The sequence below is a fragment of the Chiloscyllium plagiosum genome, chromosome 1 (assembly GCF_004010195.1).
Source record: "Chiloscyllium plagiosum isolate BGI_BamShark_2017 chromosome 1, ASM401019v2, whole genome shotgun sequence".
NCBI lineage: Eukaryota > Metazoa > Chordata > Chondrichthyes > Orectolobiformes > Hemiscylliidae > Chiloscyllium > Chiloscyllium plagiosum.
This window is the reverse complement of record NC_057710.1, coordinates 106,048,442-106,055,192: the sequence shown is the minus strand read 5'-3', so window position 1 is coordinate 106,055,192 and position 6,751 is coordinate 106,048,442. Positions and strand designations below refer to the sequence as shown.

The following is a 6,751-nucleotide window of genomic DNA, read 5'->3' as shown; positions in this document are numbered from 1 at the left end:
GCTTTTGAATTCTTCCATAGCATAAAGGAGACTGAGATTCATAGTCACTTTGGAAATTATAGCCTAGATAACATGATACATTGTTGTGTCAATCAGTTAGTTGGTTATGAAACAAAAGAAGCCAAGCCATTCATTTAAAATACAAAATGCTGTGTCATTTCTTCATGTGTGCTTGTATTTAACACAATTATTCAAATTCATGAATTTTTAAGGGATCTATCAGCCAGGCGTTACTTAAATCATGAAGACCAACTTAGAGTCTTGAAGGAAAATCTGCCATAATGGAATCATGAAGTTGGATTTGGCAAGTTGAAAAGAAAATCTTTTATGTTTTTGGAGCAAAGTTTCATAAGGTAATTTTAACAATGTTAAAACCAAAATTGTGAATTATTTGTTTATTTTCACTACAAAAAGATTTAACAATGTTCAATAAATACTGTCCAAGGAACTTTTTTGATATTTTATATGGTCCATTACTGTTTAAGAAAAGTATTTATACAGCAAAGACTCAAAGCAATATTGATAGAAACACGGAACAGGAGTAAGTCTTTTGGTCCATCGGACCTTCTCTGTTATTCAGTATTTGGTGTGATTTTAATTTGTTGTTATCATAGGCAAATAAGACATGAGTCGAATCAGAAGCTTGAGAAATTAAAAAACACAGTTTTCTTGTCTAAGAGATAATACCCTAAATCTTCTGGTCTCTCGTTCAATAGAAACTAAAAACATGGCCAAAGGTGTCAGTCAGGACCTTCCAGAAATACAGGCACACTGACGTCTGTAGAAGTTGCCTGGAAATTTTCAACTTATAATTAGGAATTCCCCTGCTCCCCTGGCTCCTTAGCATGAGTCATTGCATCTGAGCTCGAATTAGAGACTTTGGAGAGATCCGTCAGACTTCACCGAATACTTATCGTGATATGTTAGACAGGGAAACGCTGAGTGCACAGTTCAGCGAGAATCCTTGACTCTGCAAATCTGACTTTTTAAAATGGGTGCCTAGGTGTTTTCAGTCTGGCATGAGAGTGGAGTGTCACTACATTAGAAGTCAGGAAAGGTGAGCCTGAAATGAGAGTGGAGGACTACAGGTGCATAGGTGGGCTGGTAGGAGACCTGCATATGTGCACCAGCACTATGTCATTATTGTTTTAAAACAATAAAACATAAAACATATTTCCAATCCCAGTGCTCACATCCTCTCACACACCCACTACATCAATTTTAAATTACATTATAGGAATGAATACTATATTGTGGAACATGAAAGATAGTTATAACATGACTGTCCTTCTTTCAAATTTATACATGATGTATAAATCCACTTTAAAACATATGGATATTCAATCAAATCAGGTTTAATGGAAACTATGCTCAAAATCTGGTATGAGTGTTCTGGAGCATCTTTGTTTCAACCTAAGAGAAGCCTCTTCAATTATAACTGAAGTCTTTCTTGTGTCCTCTTAATGTGTTTTGGGTCATAATGACTCTTCCATTGTTTATGTCAAGCATCGCTCTTCACAATCTAAGACAGGGCAAGGTTGATGTCCATTGGCTTTCAACTGTGGAAACGTTGGCCTTTGCATTCCATCAGGCCTTGCTTGCAGATGCTGTGTTTTATTTAGAGTGTCCAATTTTATATTGGGCCTAGTTGCTTAGGTCATTGGCCACTTGGCCACACTTTTGTTTTAGATACTGGAAGTTCTTACGCTTTGATTTTGATATTTCTAGCTCATTTAATTTGATATTCTATTTCACATGCTTTATCAATTTTTGGCCATTGTTTGCTGGTATCTAAACCATCACCAATCCTTATACTGACAATTACTCTTGACATTATTTTAAGCTTCTTCTTTTAATCTAATACTATCCTAAATCTCTTTAGCTAGTCAAGAACAGATTTATTTTCCTAACAAGTTTAAATTTCTCATTGAAAATTATGAACTATTTTTTAAATGTTTGCTATTGCTCATCGATCATCTTATCTTTTACCCTAATTTATTGATTTATCTTGACTAACTTATCCCAATACTTATATAATTGATATTATTTAGTTGCGATATTCCAGTTTTGCAGTTACATGTACCATTCTCAAACTGAGTATGAATTTGTTTTCTTTAATCTTTCAGGAACTTGGGCATTGCTGACATGACCAGACTTTGTTGGCAAGCCAACTTAGTGCCTTTGGACTAACTGGCTTGCAAGACTTTTGGAGTCAATCATACTGTTGTGGAGTTGCACGTAGACTGGTTCAGGTAAGAATTGAAGACTTCCTTCCTTAAAGGACATTGGTGAACATGATGAGTTTTTACCATTGATGTAAATGTCATGATTGCTATTAAATTCAAGCCTTCATTGAATTTAAATTCAACCAGCATCTTTGTCACTAGTGCACCAGTCCAGGCCTCAAGACTACTTGTCCTGTGTTATTACCACAAAGCTACTATGTCCCCAAAATCGACCATATTATGGTCACGCTTTTCCAGAAGTTGCCTTACTAAAAAAGTACTGATTCATTCTTTCTCATTGCACCAAACAAGATCCAAAATTGCCTCTATGTATTACTTCACTATGTATTACTTTAGAAAATAATCTCAAATGTACTCGTAAGAACTTGTTCTCCAAATGATTACAAATGTGATTAGTCCAGTTTATATACATGAAGGCTATTGTCCCATGTAATTATTACATTATCCTTGTTAGAAGCCCTTTTTATTTCCATGACAATACTCTTGCCCAACAGCATAGCTACTGTTACATGTATTTTCTGATTCCTGTTCTTTGTTGTTACACCAATAATGATGTATTTCCTGATCTCCTTAATCCTAATCTTCCCCATCAAAGTCCATATGTTATTCTGTATTAAAAGGCTAACCAATCACATTACTATGATAAAACAAAAACTGCAGATGCTGGAGATCTGAAACAAACTAAAACAGAAATTATTGGAGAAACTCAGCAGGTCTGAGAGCATCTGTGAGGAGAAAGCCGAGTTAACATTTCAGGTCCGATAACTCTTTATCAGAACACTGCTTTATTGTTGTCTGTCATTTCAAAACTTCAAGAACCCTGCAACATTTGGTTCATCATGCACTAGTATCCCTGTAATGGTTATTGGATTCAAACTATTTATTTCGATTACCACTATTAATCAACTAATTCATTACAAATGATTTAGATAAAGTCCCTTTTTCTTGGTATAGCACAGCAGGAGGCTATCTGATCTACCTTGCTTTGCCAGCCCATTGAGCTGTCTAATGATTTTCATTCCACTGCTCTCTGTCCATTGCCCTTAAATACATCTAATTCATCTTTGGAAGTTACTGTTGAATTTGCTTCTATCATTTTCTTGGCTAATGCATTCCAGACCACAACAATTTTCTGCATCATATTTCTCTTTGGCATTGGAAATAGTTCCTCCCCATTGTCACTCCCAAAGCCCTTCGCGATCTTGGGTATGGCTATCAAATTTAAAGCTGCTGAGCTGGCAAACAGGTGGCATGCATCGAGCAGATACTGATATTACAGAAGGTGGCAGAATGAGTGAAATCTAAGGAATAAAAGATATATAAATGGCACAGAGGATGAATGTATGGTTAACCAAGGATCAGCACAAAGAGAAGTATCTGTATGAAAATGTGGGGCGCAGAGAAGGCTCCAGTGGTATGGCAATCTGATGAAAGAAGGAAACAGAGGCCACAGTCTGACATCAAGAGTGCAACACATACCACAAGTAGTTTCTGACTGGAAGAGCCCAACTCAAACTCTAACCAACATCCTGGCCTCAACCTTTAGAATAAATGGATCATACTTCTTAGGAAGTTTAGTTATGGTATGGAATTACTAGTGGCAATGTTGTGTTTAAAGAACTGTAGAGTGTCAGATAGAAAACCGAGGTGCCATTTCTTGAACTTTAGTTGAGATTCCCTCAAATAGTGTAGAGGTGCAAAGTTAAAGAGGTTAGAGTGTGAGGAGGATGGAGAATCTACAATTATGAGGGGCATCTGGTTTAAGGATACAGCAGTGAACATGATAGAACTGTTCAGTAAAGTGATCAGCGAACTGCATTTATTTATCCGGAAGTCTTGGAATCTATCATGTAAGAGGCAAGTAGAGTACAGTGGCAGACATGTGGCTGAATGGTCTCCTTCCGTGCATTAAATGTTTGTATCTGAGATACAAATGTAACTTCTCTCTTTAACAGAGAAGCAGTTTTTGGATCTTTGGACAGTGGGAAGGGAAATGCTGAAAGGGCCGACACTTGTCTGGGGAGCTGACAATGGAAGGGGAGCAGGTAAGAGGGGAATAGTGAACTAGAATATCCTGAATGTAACAATTCCTGTGGAATCACAAAACTTTCAGCAAGGGGAAGATGTGTCCAATAGTAGAATTGTGTTCAATTTGGTATAGACGGTGGAAGATATTTTGTGAAATATGGAACCTTATTGTTTGAAAAGAGAGAATAGTTGGGACCAGGCCATGATTCTGAGAGGGAAGTGAAGAGATGAGGGAGGAAATATGGGGAATGGTTTCAGCTCAGTCCAGGGCTCTACCAACCATAATGCAGAAGACAAACTGGCTGAAGTGAAAGGAAAATATTTAGAAGTTTTAGTTTGACCTGTCATATTTTCTGCTTTTAGACAGCTGATTCTTTTCCGCAGCACAAAATATTGAAATCCAAGTTAACAACCGATCACAGATATCTTGTTGAATTTCACACCAGTGGCTTGTGTCTCAGTTTTCTTTTCTCTGACGTGAATGACCTTCAAGATGTACTCAACCTGTGGTGCCAGTGAATTACGGACCTTTCACATTTGCCAACAAGACCATTAATGTGCCATTACTTCTGCGTTTCCTGTGAGCAACAGATTGCAAAAGCTTTTGACCGTTCTTCACACTATACACTAAGTAAAAGTTGTAAGTCTGATAGCAATTACAGGAAAGAAAATGTCATCAGATATGATACAAGTATTTCAGCGAAAGGCCAGTGCATGCTGTGAATTGTGATCACCAATAGCTCCATGGTGATGGTGATGTTGACTGTGTTGCTGAAGACTGAGATTAATTAACTCAACACGCAGATCAGTCATCTTCAAGCTGAATATCATTTATTTGATGTTCAAATATTTCCCACATAGTTAGAGAAGTGACCAATAATTGCAATGTGATACAAAATGTCACTATTGATTCATTACAGGCTTTTATAAGCCATGATGGAATTTTCTAATCACTACTCTTTAATTAATGTAATCTTCGAGGCTGTTCAAATAAGTTAGACAGGTGACAGCAGACACCTGTGCACACATTCTGCTTCTTATTACCATCCGGTAGCTGGCATTGCAGGATTTATTGCACAGAGTCACAGAGATGTACAGCACAGCCACAGAAGGTATATGGGCTGAAGCAGCGCTAGTCCCACAGCAAATAAGTCTTCTGTTAACATCTCGAGGGGCCACTGCTTGGCAGCCTGGTTCCCCTCGCACTGGTAGAGTCCTCTGAAAGGAATGGATAGAGGTGAGGCCTGCACTGTTGGGGTGAGAGATGAAGGAGTTGACAGTCAGTGCCAGTGCTATCATCAAGCACCTAGGAGTGATAATAACCAAAAACCTGTCCTGGACTCCTCATGTGGATGCGCCTACTCAAGAAGGCACAGCAATGCCTCTTCATCCTCAGGCTGCTCAGGAAATATTGTCTGTCCATAAGGACCCTCAGCGACTTCTACAGATGTGGCACAGAAAGCATACTGTCGTTGTGCATAACGGCCTGGTACAGCAACTGCTCTGCCCAGGACCTTAAGAAACTACAGTAATGTTGTGCACAGCCCAGACCATCACTGGAGCCAACCTCCCATCCATGGACTCCATTCACACTTCTCATTGACACAGAAAGGCTGCCAACATCAAAGACCCCTCCCACCCCAGTAATGCCCTCCTACAATCTCTTCCATCAGGCAGAAGATACAAAAGCTTGAACACATGCACCAATTGGTTCAAGAATAGCTTGTTCCCTGCTGTTATTAGACTGGTGAATGGACTCTCTAACTTTAAATAACACTGATCTTGTTAATGTTGACCTTGCCTATTGCATGTACTGTGATGGTGTAACCTGTATGTCTGACTCTGTCAGATTTTTTATTTACCCTATGATCTGTATGTCCTTGCCTACTATGATCTGCCTCTACTATTTGCAAACAAAGCTTTTCACTTTACTTGGAGAAAGTGAGGACTGCAGATGCTGCAGATGCTGGTGAAGGGCAGGTCGTGCCTCACAAACCTTTTTGAATTCTTTGAGAAGGTGACTAAGGAGGTGGACTAGGGGAAAGCGTAGATGTGGTGTATATGGATTTTAGTAAGGCGTTTGATAAGGTTCCCCATGGTAGACTACTGCAAAAAATACGGAGGTATTGCATTTAGGGTGAGTTGGAGGTTTGGATTAGGAATTGGCTGGCTGGAGAAGACAGAGGGTAGTAGTTGATGGCAAAGGTTCATCTTGGAGTGCCGTCACTAGTGGCGTTCCGCAAGGATCTGTTTTGGGACCACTGATGTTTGTCATTTTTATAAATGACCTGGAGGAGGGGTTAGAAGGTTGGGTGAGCAAGTTTGCGGATGATAACGAAAGTCGGAGGAGTTGTAGACAGTGAGGAAGGATGTGGCAGGTTACAGCGGGATATAGATAAGCTGCAGAACTGGGCAGAAAGGTGGCAAATGGAGTTCAATGTAGCTAAGTGTGAGGTGATTCACTTTAGTAAGAGTAA

The 6,751-nt window shown here is 39.1% G+C and overlaps 1 long non-coding RNA gene across 2 annotated transcripts in view; it reads left to right on the top strand.

Annotated features, from left to right (window-relative positions):
- Positions 1 to 241: 241 nt before the first annotated feature.
- LOC122551511 overlaps positions 242 to 6,751 on the top strand; it is a 67,224-nt gene continuing 60,714 nt past the window's right edge. For both annotated transcript variants that reach the window (XR_006312122.1, XR_006312121.1), the window contains exons 1-2: positions 242 to 353; positions 2,127 to 2,252. This is a non-coding gene — a long non-coding RNA (uncharacterized LOC122551511). The remainder of the gene's footprint in view (positions 354 to 2,126; positions 2,253 to 6,751) is intronic.